General features: G+C 39.4%; 1 protein-coding gene across 1 annotated transcript in view; it reads left to right on the top strand.

Annotated features, from left to right (window-relative positions):
- LOC129207017 (alpha-1-antiproteinase F-like) overlaps nt 1–16,302 on the top strand; it is a 74,267-nt gene that overhangs the window by 36,029 nt on the left and 21,936 nt on the right. The window lies entirely within an intron of this gene.

Below are 16,302 nucleotides of genomic sequence, written 5' to 3'. Positions count from 1 at the left end.
TGCAGTGTTATATTCATCAGGTTAATTCAGATATTAGCAGTCTAGTTATTACAAGGATATATATTCAAAGGAGTGTATGGAGTTACAGTGATGATGAACTTAACCCTGGTCTTTCCCAGATACTGATGTGGCAACCAGTTTTGGAGGGTGGTATGAGATTGGTACTAAGATACCCTTTGGGGAAGTTCCACCTCTGACACTTCAGTCAAAAGAAACGATTAAAAATGGAACCTCCTGAGAGTCCGAATTCCATTCAGAAAACTCTTAAGAGTAACCAAAGTGTTTGCCTTTCAAGGTAATGCTGTCTCAGCTGTGCTTTAATGCCTCTGAATACTTGCTGTCCAGGCTTCTGCCACAGGGCAAATCTGGAGAAGCAGGATATCTTATAGCACTGCTAGACTTGTAGCTCAAGGCTGTCTGTGCGTTTTTGGGTCAGGTTTATGGTAGTCGTAAATGACAACCTTGGTAAAAGTACTTTAGGGATCAAGGCGCTGGTTATCTGATCATGATAGGATGGATTTCTGCCCTGTTGCAGACCGGGTGCTTTTAACAGAGAACTGGTCTGGGATTTTTCAGTGAAGTTATTTTGTTGCTGCTGTTGTTTGAATATACATCAAAGAGAAAATAAATACCAATTTCCTCATCCAAGATGGAATATCTGGTCTGAAATTCTCCATCCATGAGTAGCCCGCCAGCTAATACCAACCAGAGACACTCCACCGGAGCTCTTCCTGGGAACAGAGAGATGCAACTTGCTAAATGACTTTCCTGACAGCAGCCACTCTATGCCTGTTTGTTCATGGTCATTTGTTTTAAACCTGGGCTGTACCATGGCCTGTTACACTCAAGTGCTGTTTTCTGCACGGTTTCTCTCTTTCCTCTGCCATCAAAGTGAGAGGTTGATGTGGAACCAGCACTTAGCAAAGAGTTATCTCCATTCACCTTTTAAGAAGAGACAGAGAACACAGGACACAGAGTTTTGAGACACTGGCAGGAGGCATTTATTTATAAATGCGATCAAAACACTGGATAGAAAAAACAAATATAAACTTAGAGATGTTTTTCTTTTAAAATGGTAGATAATGTGCAGCTTCTAAGTTTGTTTCACAAAATATTTTCCCAAATACTTTGAATTTTCTGCATTTTGATATCTTGTTTTCCGTCATGTAACTTACACTTATAGGCAAGTATTGTCAAAAGTATGTGAGCTTATTTTCTGTCTTTTCCCTTTTTCCCTTCTTCTCTTTTTCCTTTGTTCCTCTCTTCATTTTAGTTTTCTTCTGAAACTTTCTAAAATGTTTAACAATTCTTTAAAAGCTTTTCTGATTTAAGAAATGCTGCAGTGTAGTAAGAGGGAGTAGTAATTTTATAACATTCTGCAACTTTTTATACCTTTTAAAATTAGTTCTGTTTTCCCTAAGGGTTTGGGGTTTTTTTAAGCTTCCAAACTGAGAAAATATTCAAAATCTATTGGCCTAAAAAGAGAAGAAGGAAGGATGAATAACCAAAACTCATTTGTTGCATTTAGTGAGCAAAAAGAGAAGAAGGGAGGACAGAGAAAAAATGAAGAGTCAACTGTCTTTTTGAAAGAAATCTGAAGACTTTTGTGAAAATGAATTGGCTTCACAGACGCAGTATTTTCTTCAAATTTTGTTTTAAACATTTAGTTTGTTTATTTGTATGATCTCTACCACTCTAAGGTTTAATCTATGTATAATATTTTTAGGGCTATGCTAGTTATAGGTATAATTTAAAATAAATAAATAATGGTAAAATTTGTGCTGGTAGATTCCAAGTCAGAATCTGCTTACAGCAGTACAAAAATATACTTCATCTATACAGCCTCTTACACAACTGTGCCCAATCTAGGTGCATTGAAAGTCTCTACCTGTATGTTTAAAACTACACAAGTTTATGTTGTGAAACAAATCTTGTGTTAGACATGCTCTGAATGTTCCCATGGTGTGAGCACACAAAATGCATAGCTTAGCTGTTAGGTACACGCCTGGTCTGTTATTGATGTCTAATCTCCATAAACAATTCTGCCTAATTATGATCTAATCTTAATCTATCTAATCTTAAATTGTATTTTATTTTTTAAACTCATTTTTTTATTTATCCTTTTAAAACTGTTTCTTATATCATAGTCTTTCTTTGGAAGATCTGTGGATTAATTAGAGTAGAAGATTTTCATGCATATTGTAGAGACTGTGGCTATAAATGCCACGGGCTTATGCTTAAATGTCACTATGCGTAACCAACTGAGTTTAATAATATTATTCTTTTGATGTGCAATGCTTTTTAATTAATACAAGTATTACATATTTTACACATAAAAAAAGTAGCATATAGTGGTTTTTAAGGTAGTTTGCTTGTCCAAAAATATGTGTAAGACTAAGCAATTGATACACTCAGCCTGGTACTAACAGCAGCGCAACGGACATGCTGTCTTACTGTTTGTCTATTTGTCTTCTCCACCTGTCATCGCCCATAGTCTTATTTCTAAGCCTTTTGGTGTGGGCTACTATTTTTTCATTGGCTGTATTTCGCATAAGAACCCTCCTAGGTGCTATTGCAGTGGGAGTACAATAATAGGTAGAGTGTACACTTATTTGGAAATAATATCTGTATTACCTCCCAACATTCATTAGAAATCAGTCAAATGCTTCTAATTCTAGTTATCATTTGTGGAAGTGGACATCCGTAATGCATAACTCAGTGCTCTGGAGAGGACATTGATAAAGACATAGCTGTTCTCATACTGGACTCTATCTGTATCCTTGAGAAAAATTTCAGCTGTGTTTGCTAAAGCAGTTAAATTGCATCATCATTGCTATCTATTATTTGTTTGATTGGTAAAGCCAATGAAGAAGAACTTAAAACACAGGAAAAGGGGAAGAAGTTGTTTATATGAAAAATCTGTTATGAGTATGGTTTTGTTTCTGGTTGTTTTTACTAATGGTTGTGATGCAGGGTCATAGTAATACTGTGTTAACTTTTTATTGCCTGGCATCAAGAAAATTTGGGTAGTTGAAATCAGGTCACTCGTTGCATATGAAATTCCTGTATCTGATGGGTGACATGGTTTGTGAAGAATTTACTGTCCTTCAAAAAGCATGGCAGTTGTTCGACAGTATACTAGTTCTACAAATGTCTTTAAGAAGGATTTAAATAGACACAAAGATAATGGAAGAAAGATGGATCGTATAGGAGGGAGTGCATGGAACAGAGAAGGAGAGAGAAAGAGCAGGTGAAGGGAGTGGTCCCTTCTACTCAGCATGGGTGAGGCCACACCTGGAAAATGGTGTCCAGTTCTGGGCTCCCCAGTACAAGAGAGATGTGGACCTACTGGAGAGGGTCCAGCAAAGGGCCACAGAGTTGATGAAGGGACTGGAGCATCTCTCATATGAGAAAAGGCAGAGAGAGCTGGAACTGTTCAGCTTGGAGAAGAGAAGGCTCAGGGGGGATCTTATCAATGTATATAAATACCTGAAAGGTGGCTGTAAAGAAGATATTGGAAATATTTTTGAGGTATTCAAAAGCCACCTGGACGTAGTCCTGGGCAACCTACTCTAGGTAACCCTGCTTGAGCAGGGGGGTTGGACAAGGTGACCTCCAGAGATCCCTTCCAACCTCAACCATTCTGTGATTTTGAGTAGAGGAACACTGCATGAGGATGGAAGGAGGGCTTGTTGAGGAAGCCTGAGATATGAAGACCATCAGGCAGGGAACTGAAGCAAGCTAAAAAGACAGTCCTGGAGAGGGGGAACTTGCAAAGTCAGATGTGCAGAGAGCACCATTTGGATTTTCTGATCACCTCCATCCCACGGTGCCAGCAACAAACTTGCCTGTGATTATGCCTATCAGACCGCGAGTTTCTGTATGTCAGGAGCTGGCTCCTCCCTGGCATTGTCCTTCTCCCAACACATATACCCAAGGAGCAATACATTGGTTCCTAGTGCCCCTAAAGTGGTGAAGTAAGGTCAAACAGTGCTTGACTTTCTGGTTAGAAGGGTTGTGCAGCAGGACACTGAGGAGCCAGCAGTGGCATGTATGTAAGTCATCTGCAGATGAGCAATGCCAGAGTTTAGGAATAGCAGTGATAAAGCCTTGTAGATAACCAGAAATGGGACTACGCCTAAAGGAGGAGAGAAAACAGGAGGTACTGCTGCCAACAGTGTTGCTCCACCCAAAGGTTCCAGTTGAACAGGATATCCACAAGTCCCTTCTGTGCCGTATGCAACAAAAAGTTTTGCAGAAGGGAATAAGAAGGGGAATGTCACAGGTATACTTAGCAGAACTCATAGGAAGTGGTGTAGGAAGTATGTCTATATATATGTATACACATGTACACACACACATACTGCACGGCAGATACCAAGAGATCTTAAGCAAAACTGAGGAACAGCAGGCAGCATGGGTGTGCCTGTGTACCAGTTTGTTGCAAGATGCAGGAGAACAGAGCACCCAGAACATAATTTTTACTGTGAGCACCACGAGGCAAGGTATTGCAGTGATAAGAGCTGTAGAGATGTTCTACAGTGCCCTGTGTATCCCTTCTCTCATGAGCTTAAAAAACAGTAGATGTGCAGCTATCTGACAACGGTACCACGTTTCTCCTTACAGTAGGCTGTTAGGAGCAAACTGAGAGACCTGTTGGTGGCAAGCAAGATTCCTCATGATCAGTCCAGCTCTGATTAGTTCATTCATACTGTGATGGTGTGGTTATCCAAATGTCAATCAAACTACACGTGTGTGATCAGCATCTTCATTATTGTCTCAGCATTTGTGTTGTGGTATAAATTCTCATGCCAGATCAGATACAGGTTTCACAAAAAACTACGTATCACACATGGAATGAGTGGAGGAGCCTACTTCTTGTCCCTCAGCATCTCTTTAAAAGTCTACTTTTTGGTGGGATCGCTTGCTGAGCTTCTGTTTGTTAAGGGCAGCTTATTCACTAGGCCACTGCTGTACACCTTCATTACCTATAGTTTGATGTTCATGCATGAAATTATTATAGGAAACCTCTTTTCACTGATGAAGGCCGATGTAGCTCTGTTCTTTTTATCATAGCACTCTCTAGCTGCCAATCCTGGAGCCAAATATCATCCTTTCACCTGACAGTGGCTGGATGTGTTTGCATCTCTTTTTTCATCCTCTGCAAAGCAAAAGGGACCTTCAGAACACAGTAAGATGTTGGGAAAGTGGCCAGATACTTTCTCCTAATGAAGGAAAGAACTGAGAGCAAGGAAAAAGGCAAATGTTTCCATTGAAACTGCCTTGCAGATCATCTTTCTTCCTGCTGTGTCCCAGTACAGATCTCTGACACAGCAGTCCATAGAAAATGACTGCCACCAGCATATCATCATTTTCTACTATCCCTACAGCTAGAGAAGTAGTGAAGCAGTATGATAAATAGAGCGAACCAGCATAGAGAGAGGCAAATACATTACAAACTGCAAAAAGATTAATCTTCAATTCTTTTAATGCACAAATGAACCTCTGATGCATAGTGTTTATATTCAGTCAGTTCATTTTCTTTGGTAGACAGGGGGTATTCAGTAGATTGATTTTTTTTTTTTTCAGTAGGTGCATACAAAATATGTAACTTAATTTTGTGCATGGTGGTTAGCTCAGAAGGTCTGGTTGCTTAAGTAGTTTTGGTGTGCCCAGGATAAACATCAGTTGATGATGGCAGTGATTTGGTGTTTTGATAACTATGTGATGCTTCACTAGTGACGGGCATAGCTCTTATCACCAGACTTAACTTGTTTCATGGCTTTTGATGATAATATCAGCAATGGAGATGCTGAGAATTGCAAGCTTTTCCAAGTGGTATTGCCTGATGCATCTGATGCAAGATTTCAACCTACATGAAAACATACTCCTTTTCTCTAACAGTGTTTATTGCCTTCCCCCCCCGGCCCTTATCATGACATATTCTGCAGCCAGTCGGTAAAGCACTAGACAGAATAGGTTACATTTTTGGGAGCCAGTGACAGCAAGGCTTTGACTTTTTCTTAAATCTCTGAATGTTTTTCTATTTGAAATACCAGAAGGAAAGATCTAGAAGTCATATGTCTAGAACTACAAGTCATATGTAAGGATCCCGAAAAATTGCAGCCCTGGGGATATTTCTTCATATTAGGAGCAGCCTGGAGATGGCACACACTGCTTGCTTGCAGCTTCCAGCTCACTGTTCTCTGGGAGAGGAGAAAAGCAAACATCAGGAGAAAAGTAGAAGCAGGTGAACTGTGAGACACTTGGTTGACAGCTTTTCTGAGGCTGTGGTAAATGAGAACAGAACTCTAACTCCTAATCATCCTAGAGGATCACTCTAGCTGCAAGAGACACTCAGAAGGTGCTATAATGGCTTTAAGTCATTTTTACCTTAACTCCAACAGTGTAAGGCATAGCATAGAATTTAGCCCACTGCTCATAGACATAATGATATCTCCTGGATTCAAAAGGTTTGCATGTGTATGCCTATGATGAATGAGTTAGGAAATAGGGCATGTCAGCCACTTGTGTACACAAGTACCTTCACTGGGCAGACGTATAGCTCCTGTGCCTGCCACATCAAGGGTTTTGAGCAATGTTGATGTAACTGGGAGGTTTGCACATAGCTGACGGTGCATGGGCAGTCCTGAATTGGTTTTTCTGTGATGCTGGAAAAAAATGTCTGGAGAGGAACCCCTTTTTTGCAGTAGCATAGTAGCATGACCTTCCTTGGCACCTGTGTAATCATGCATATACCGAATATGAGCACAGTGTATAAAGTGATGACAGCATGACCAACGACAACGTTATTCATTAATGCAAGCTGTATCATTTGGATTGCTGAGAAATTGGAATGAATCACTCCTATTGTCTCTGAACTTTTGCAGTATTCCTTATTTGTAGATGTTACGTCCCACTTAGGATTGGCACTTCAGGAGGTAGCATAGTGTCAGTAGACAATACAAATTCTTGTCATGGAGTATATTGCTTCTGGAAAGTGTGGTGCTCTAAGTAGATGATTAGTTTAATTTCTATTTGATATAGCCCAATCAGCTATATATAGCTGATTTGATGCAATCAGCTTTGTAAGTAAAGAGCCTGCTTTCTTAAAAGTGATTAGACTCATCAGCTTGTTGTTTGTTTAGCCTCTAACTGCCTAAAAGAAAAGGTACATGAAAAAGAAAGGACTTCTCTGGCACAGGTGATCATCAGCAGTCTGCAGTTAACACAGTGGGAACAACTCACCCGTTTTCTGAAAGTTTCCAAGCACACAGTAGGGTCAGTGTATATCCTGAATGATGTATGATTCCTTAATGACTGTAAGTCCATATCCATACGATGTGTACTACATACAATAGTCGTTCTGTAGATCCCTGTGTGTTGTCTCTACGTTTATGAAAGACTAAAACAATTGAACCTTCCAGTTTTGTTGAGACACTGTTTCTACAGATCACATGTAGTGGCTGCAGCTGCTGAGTGAAGATGCAAGCTCTTTCTGTTCTTTTCCCATGTTCCTTACAATTCTGTATGGACTTGGTGCTGTCATAAGACCAATCATTCCGTGCATAAACAATATTTTGATTCCACCTAGTGAAATAGCAATGGGTACTTTCTTGGAATCATGAATACCTTCATTATGTTGGTAGCCCCATCACTGTTAAGAGGAGCCTGGGCTTGGCTAATTATGGCATTGTCATTCAGCCTCAATTAATTAACTAATGTATTTGCAGTCTGGGGGGTGGGGGGGAAGTCCTACAGAAATGCTGACGTACTATTCTGAGGGAATAGCTCCTGGAGCAGCATTTAATTTGCATTTATTAGTATTATGGTGATGATTGATGTTTACCATTTGCATAGAATTTGCACAAAACACTTGGCAAAAGAGGTGAAAAATACCTGACCCAGTGAATTTGTAATCTAATTTTAGGCAGGTGCCACAGTGAATTAGAAAAATAAGAACTGAAAGGAATACAACAATGAAGCTCAATGTAGTAAGACCATGTAGCAAACAAGCTTTGCCTTGTGTACTTCTTGTTCCTTCTCTCAGTTTATTTTCTTTAATAGCATGGAAAACATGAGGCTGCAGGAAAGATCTAACTGAGCAAATAGTACTGTGTTGAACAAGGATATGACAACATCCCATCTGCATGCAAAATGTGGAAAACAGTAAAAATGCAATATAGGAAACAACAAAATATTTAGCAAACCACACAGGAGGTGAAAGTGCACAGGAGTCAGGTCCTCTTGGTGGGCCACTGCAGCAGTGTAAGAACTTGTCACATTCATGTTTCCTTTGACTGTCCTTCGCTCACTCTCAAGCCTCAGTGAGGATGAAATTCTTACCAACGTTGGCGGAGAAGGTGATAATCACAATAGCTGCCTGTAATATTCTTTATCAACAGGCAGGTAGGAATGAATCACAAAGATGCTTGCTCATCTGGATGTTGTTGCTGCTTTCGAGTGTTTAAGGATGCCATCTTGCAATATTGGTATCAGTAATTTCCCTTTCTATCTTCAGTGAAATCAGACATGGTTCTTGTGCCATATGTATTTAGCATACTTGCTCAAATTAGTTGCTCCTCGGGCCTTGCATCTTGTACCGTGTAGTGGTATCTCATCACTGTTGTGGTTTTGACTTTGCTAATCACAAATACACACACACAAAAGACTGTGCCTAGGAACCTGAAGTTTAATTAGACAAGAGAGGAAAGATGAACGTAGGCAGGCTGATGAGCAGCAGTGGCAGCAATGAGACCCTGCTGATTAGCGTGATTTGCAGTGTTCTCACTGAATGAACGTTGCCACCATATGAACAGCGTAATGGCTTTTCTCTACCATAGAAGCACCATAACAAAGGAAAGTATAAGGAAGATTTTAAAAAGAACAATTAAATGGCCGTGTCAATAATTACAGGGAACTCCCTCAAAACATTAGTGTCAAGATGGGAGAATATATGAAAGTGCTTGTTTGAAAATGTTCTATGGGAACAATGGGGAGGGACATAAGGGGCAAGAGTTGTCCTTTGACACTGAATGAGAGATTTAGGGAGTAGAAAGACTGGAAAAGGCTCTGAAAAGAAGATAAAGAGTTCATATTTGATATAATTAACAGGAAGAGAGAGTGAAGATATGCATGGGGAAGGTCAGTGTGACATTTTTGAAAATGAGTTTTACCTTTTTTTCCTTTTTGATTCTTTTCCACATCCAATGGGAGGTGGGGGAGTGACCAAACAGCTGTGTGGTTGCTTTAGCTGCCTGCTGGGTTAAACTGGAACACCAGGCACATATTTCCTGGGAGGAAAGACTAGGGCAGTTTTAATCTCTGTGTTAATTTTAGCTGGTGTGGTGTGTGCTTCCATGTTTCCCAGTAGCGTCATGCCCTCATGGCTGTGCAGACATTTAGACTATAGCTACCTCCGCTCTGATATGTGCATGGTAGGCAGTAGTGAAAATTCCTTTTGAGCAGTATTTAAGAGTTTTTATTTTGCTGCACTGAGCTCGACGTGGAGTCTAGGCAATGAAGAGATGACAGAGAGACAGGCTAAGATTTCAGCTTTGCTAAAAGGGCCAAAGCTGACATTCAGTACTAGTGTAACTGCCTTTGTGTGTGGATGAAATATCCCAGGATGAGGCACAGAGGAGAAGGAAAACCAAAGCCAGTATTCTGTAAAAATCCCCATCAGAAATTAGAAGGGTGATAGTATAAGGTCTCAGACACGTTCTTCAAGATAAGGTATTTTCTTTACATCGTGAACTATCTGTGTTTATATCTGAGATTACAAGCTTGATTTTTAGCTTAGCGGTGATCACGATCTTCCTGTGATTTCCCTAGATTCCCATGGGGCTGAGGTTCTTAAGGGTGATGGCACAAACACAGAGGATGGTTACACAGAGTTAATATTAACACACATCCTGTACAGTGAAACAGATCTTCTGAAGGATAATTGGTTTCTCAAGACAGCAATCTTCCTGAAAACAAATTTACTTAAACATGCTGTAGGAAAAGATTTTAGAACACTGAGTCATCTGGAAGATGTTGTAGAACAAATAGGGAAAATAAATGGGAACATCACCACGCCTTCGTCCAAATATGATTCTAGTCTTCTTTAAAAGGTTTTGGGTAGGGGAGGATCCAGGGAAGTGTGCACCACCAAGTACAAATTTTATACCAAGCAAGTTATTAGGAAATATAATAAAGGATAAAATTAGTGGACATCATAGAAATAATTATGATGTATGGTAAAAGAACCAGCATAGTTTATTTATAAGTGAATCATGTTTCACAGATTAATAGATCTGGTTGACATACTCTACTAGAATTTCTGAAAATTATGTGACAGAATCTCTCAATAAAGACATTAAATTTCTTTGAGCTGTTATGAGTAAAGAAGTATGGACAACATCTTTCATGGTTCAGGTCTGTCATGCAGAATGTCTTACAGGATGAAGGGGAAGATTTGAGTAGGTGGGAGGTCAGGCAGAAGTGTAATTTGAAAGCCATCCCATTCCCTCTACTCAACCCAATTTTCTCAGAATCTCTTTCCCTTTGTATTTTCTCTACTGCAAGAACTGAGGGGAGCCCAAGTAAATTACTAGGTGCCAGGTTTACAACAAGCAAGAGGAAATAGTTCCTTGCGCAGCACGGAATTAAATACTGAAAATCCTTGTGACAGGATGCCAAAAGTATAGATGAGTTCAGAAACTGAAAAAAATCATATGCTTTTCTTCTTTCAAGGGCTAGTCAACTCTGGAGACAACCTCTGTCTCAGGAAATTCCTAAAATACTGATTACCACAAGGTGGGAGGGAAGTGTCAACTCATTCTTATATTGTATCCCTAAAGAACCAGTGCTGATCATAGTTAGAGACAGAATAGTGAGTTGCATTTGATCTTACAAAATGTCAGTTGCATATTCTTAAGAGAAAGCAAATTCAAGGATAATATGAATAAAAAAGAATTTAAGAAAAAAAATGGAGCTGTTTGCTTGCTTTGTTTTTTCACAAGTTCTGACTAGGGGAGGAACTGCTCAGGTGCTCACTGCAGAAGGATGAATCAGCTTTGCTGACCACAGATGGACTCTCTGTGTTTCCCAAAGAAAGCAAGAATTATCAGAAGAGGCATTATATTTAGGAAGTTTTTCTTAGAATTTGTAACCTCTGGCTTTTGTCTGTTAAGCAAAGCAGTGATGTACAAGAGCTCAGTAAAACACTTCTCTCCTGTTTATCTTGTGCCTTTGGAGTTCAACAGTAAACACAAATGCTTGTACAACCCCTTAGAGTTTGGAAAATGGTATCCTTAAGTCACAGTAGAATTTTAAAGGCATGTACATTTGGGACAGGCTAATGGAATGTGGGGATGATCTGCATTGCACAAGTTTGCCTGAAGACCCAAAACTGAAGGGTGATGCATTGATAGATTCCTCAAGGATTTGTTTGGCCAAAGACCAGCTATCAATTTGGTGAGTAGCCCAAAAGCAGATGTTCAGCTAGACTTTGTTGCAGGATGTCATCTTTGAGAGACATACTGAAGGAATAATTAAGGAGGTCAGAAAAAGAACCAGAAGAAATCACAGAAATCGAAAGAGAACAAGACTGTCTTTTGCCCTCAAGGCTTTGGATGTCCTGTCCCTCACATTTTGTTTAGTTTCTATTAATTTAGGGCTAAGTTCCTGCAGCTACACAGAACCCATCACTCCTGCTCAAGTTTCCTGTTCATTACTAATGTCATTCTATCCAGCCTCTGATTCTGATTTCCTTCCTTGAAGGCCTGGTTTCCTTTGTTCTGCTCTGCATTTCACGCAGAGTAGTTATTCAGCTGGTTTCTTTAGACTTCATCCAACTAATTGTGCCAGAGCTCTTTGAATAGGTTATCATTAAAGTTATAACAACCCATTATTGTGCTTTGTCTGGGAGGGATGTGATCCAGCCTTTATAAACAAATGGTGGATTCTCCATATAATGAGGCCTTCCATGATTCAAGAGTTTCATAACAACTGTATAACATCAACTAGAATGTATAAGTTGTACACAGATTCCCCTCCGCTTTCCCATAAATCACAGGTTACTGATGTACCTCTTGGCTACAGGAGTATTATTAAATATTCTGGTAAAAACAGCTTCAGTTGCAAAGGAAAGGAACCACACAAGGAGAGAAGCCCCAGGTAGAAACTATAAAGGTTGTGTTCAAAGAGCTTCAGAATGAAAAGAAGATGGAGTGATACTGATGAAACAAGTTGGCTCAGGGTGGGATGTTTTTATAATGGGAGTGGTCAAAGCAAGCTCATGTGAGGGAATAATCTGAGGGAGAGTGAGAAGTTACGCATGGTAAAAGGGAAGTGATGAGGAAGTATATGATGGAGATCGGGAAAGACAATGCTATAAAAGCAGGTGGAGATTGGAGCGTACAGGAAGAGGGAGTACTGCTTCCCCAGCTGTTTGCTTGTTACGAACTGACCTGAAGTCTTGCTTTCTGTGCTTTTGGAGTAGCACCCCGTCTCTCCAGATATACATCGGTCTCCACCAGAGTCCTACTGGTCTGGAGTTATCGCTTGTGAGAACCGTGCAGTCCTGTGTTCCTCTGCGTGTTAGGAAGCATGTAACACACTTCCGCTGTTACCATAATGCCAGCAGGCAAGTTACGGGTATTTGCTGCATCAGATGATATCTTTGGGCCTGATGTTGTTTGCGCCTTACATTGCTTTATCTGCTTTGAAGTTGATATTGGCATGTATTTTTGCCATTTGTTTCTGTTGTGGGCTTTATCTTGCGGCTTGACCTCTTTTCATGCTCCTTGGGCTGTGCCTTCCCCCATGACAAGGGTGTGGGCAGACCTGTTAACTTGTGCCATAAACACATTCCTTCCTTCAGGGTGGTACTGAGGATGAAGCAAGAGTTTAATAGGAACTTCTTCAAATAGCTATGGAGTTTTGTCTGGCGGGATGCATACTGTGCTGTTGCGCCTATCCTGCTGTACTGGCCCTGCATGCCTCACTTAAGTAAATCTCTCTCCAGTCATTGATGCGGGTGTGTCTGTCACTCCTGCATCAGGAGGGAGTTATAGCTGAGCCCTTCATCTATACGTAGGGATTGCCTGTCTAACTGTAGAGCTTGAACTTGGCTCTGTGCTTGTTGCTTTATGCCCTTGTATTGACACAAAGCAGATGATTGTAGCTTTGTTGAGGTCATGGCAGGTTTTGTTCTCTTTGGCCTTTCATACTACGGATCTCCGTGTAGTATGAAGGGGTTATTGTGTTGAGCGTTGTTGCGTCATGAAGTTTCCTGAATGACCAGATGTTTGTTTGTTTTTCAAGCCACAAAATTCCAGTTCAAAAAGAGAGAGTTCTTGGAACATACAAAACTAATCCACATGGAAAAAAGTCAAGTTAGCAAGTGAAGGCAGTGATGTAGTTAGTCAGCCAGTTTAAGACTGTGTGGGCTGGAAAATGCAGGCATTCCAATAAACACTCTTTTACTTTTCGGCTAATCCCTCTCTGCTCTTTATTACTTTTTTTTTTTTTTTTTTTATCCCTGACTCCTTCTCCTGTTAGCTACTAATTGGTGTAATACTATACAGGGTATGTCTTTGATCTGAGATATATATTGAGTAAGAAGAGTGGATAAAACATAGTAACACATCATCCCAAAACCATTTGGTTTTCTACTTGGTGATTCTACTCTCTTTTCTACTTAAAAATATCCTTTAGCATTTGAAATGATTCCTGCAACACTTACTTAGCTGTGGTAGTTGCTGTCTCGAGGGTAGAGCTCTCTAAAGAGGAACTGCACATTGTCAAAAGTCTGGCCACAGATTTTTGATCTTTAATGGGAAAGAGAGTAATGCTTTTAGAACTAAATATCAACTGAATAAAAGTTGCGTCAACAAAACATGTCTGTAAGTTCAACTGCAAAGTGGTTTATTATACAGATAAATTAACATATATACTGATAAACATGCTCATTTTTGTTTATAACACTGTTGATTTTGTAATGCTTCACTTAAAAATACAGCTATGTTTGAAAAATAGAGCCTTTTTTAGATTCATGAAGTTTCGTAAAAAGAAAAACAAAATCCCAAATCCCAAGCAAATTAAAAAATACCCTCTGAGTGTTTTGTCTTTGGCTCATTTACATGATAAAATATATGTACAAAGCATAAGAAAAATGAAAAATTACATAGTTTGCCTAGTTAACAGAGTTCCAGAATCATAAACTGAGTTTACTACAGAGGGTAGTGCTAGGTCATTCAGGGTATAACCGTGTTTTATTTTTGGAGGGGTTAGTACCACAGTTCTTGCACATCTCAGCTCTTTTTCATGCTAGGGACTGAGTTCAGAAAGATTTCAAAATCAAACATTTACTTTGGAAAACCAGACTCTGGATTTCTATTAGAAGAATTTAAAAGCAGTTTTCAATTTTAACAGAATGGAAAAGATAATATATTGTTCCAAATAACTTGCTGCTTAGAGCTAAATTTTCACATATGGCTTCTAACTTTTCAGTTATTTGCAACAGTGAAGTATCTTGCACTTTCTATAACCATTTCATCAGGCACAGTTTCCTTGTTTTCTTTGAAGAGGGAAAGAATATCCATCTCCAGGCAACCCAAGGGACACCTGCATGGACAAATTACCATGAGGCAAGTTGGGGTGTGGATTTACAGCATGTTACCCACTCCACCCAATGGCTTCTCTTTATGGTACATGTAAGGCCTTTGCCACCCATCCGTTGAGGTGCAAACTGCATTACACTCAGTGGGGGTAAGATTACATGGGCATCCAAGCAGTTGCTGCTAACGTACCATAATTTCACAATCCGTGTTATCACTTAGCAACTTGTTTGTGTGGTATACATTTACGATAGCAAAAGGTTGTACACAAACAGTAAGGGAGCTTAGAAGGGTATTACTTGCAACCCAATACTCAGTATCGTCTCAGTAAGAGCCAAAGTGTATTTGTATTTGTGTGTAATGTAGTGCATTTGCTATTGTGAAACTCCTTTGTGGGGTGAAATGTCCACCAGGAGTATTTTGGGAAGAGATTTTTAGCCAAACAGTATTTTATGTTGACTTTTTACTGAAATGTTTTAATACACCTAAGTTAGAGACATCGATTTATTCAGTTACTGCAGGAAGACAACGTATTATACTTCATGCATTAATGAGAGATTTGGAGGGACTTCTGCCTCTAAACCAGAGAGTGATCTTTTATTTTATCTCCTTTTACAAAGTTCTGCATTTTTAAAAAGAAATTAACAGGACTGTAAACAGTTTGATGTTATTTTGTATAGATATGAAACTGACTATATGAAGTGTGGCTGACATATTTAACCTCATTTTCAGAAGCCCCTTTTCTCCTCTTTGTCTCCCCTTCTAACTTTTCCCTTATTGTTCTGTTATTCACTCTAACTTGCTGCCACTCACCTTTTCAGTGGTTCCACTTCGTTTTCCCTTAAAATGTGTTTATACTACTTGCCCAATGTTGTTTGGTTCGTCAAGCAGGAGAGCTGAAATTGTATAACATAGTAAAAGAAATCCAATTACATCCACACCTATAGTTATTAGTGCTGAAATATCTGTATCTATGGCTTAATTATTAAACTGTATGCTCTGTGGGTACCTAATTACTGGAACTGTATTTGTAATTTCAGATTTCCTTTCTCTTTTTGTTCCTTTGTTCTCCTTTACTTCTGAAAGATACAGCGAAATCTCAATAAAAATATTTTAATATTTGAGAATCCAATTCCTTAAAGCATTGGAACTGTAGCTTTCGAGGAATGGATTTTTGAAAATGTTCATGCACATAAAAATAACTGCCCTTTGCTTCTAAAGTGCTAAAATTGGTTACAAGCAATTGTATATGCTGATGAAAACTCAGATTTCTTTGTATGCTAAATTCCTTTGAAAATCTGACTTGCTGGAACTTCATTCACTTTTGAAAATGGGACATAGGCTCTGAAAACATTATGGCATTTCTGAAAATATTACCTTATGCCTTCACATCAATGTTTATCATGTTGAGCCAAACTGCAGAGACTGCTGACAATGGTTGCTCTCTCTGGACAATGTGTACTTTGGCAAGCACAGGTTTTCTTTTAGAAAAGTGCAAAAATTGGAATGGTATTTTTAGAAGAGCTATGAAGGGAATCCCATTAAGCTTCCAAACCCATCAGATAAGTACCTTGAAACTGGCAGGAGTGAAGAAATGTGTCTTTTAATGCTCAGAGTTATTTAGAAATATAAATTAATCATGACTGGATGTGAAAAATAGCACTGCCATACCTTTTTATGTGTAATATGCGGCCCA

This window comes from Grus americana, chromosome 5 (genome assembly GCF_028858705.1).
Source record: "Grus americana isolate bGruAme1 chromosome 5, bGruAme1.mat, whole genome shotgun sequence".
Lineage (NCBI taxonomy): Eukaryota > Metazoa > Chordata > Aves > Gruiformes > Gruidae > Grus > Grus americana.
The sequence above is the reverse complement of the archived record's forward strand: the minus strand, read 5'-3'. Positions and strand labels throughout refer to the sequence as shown.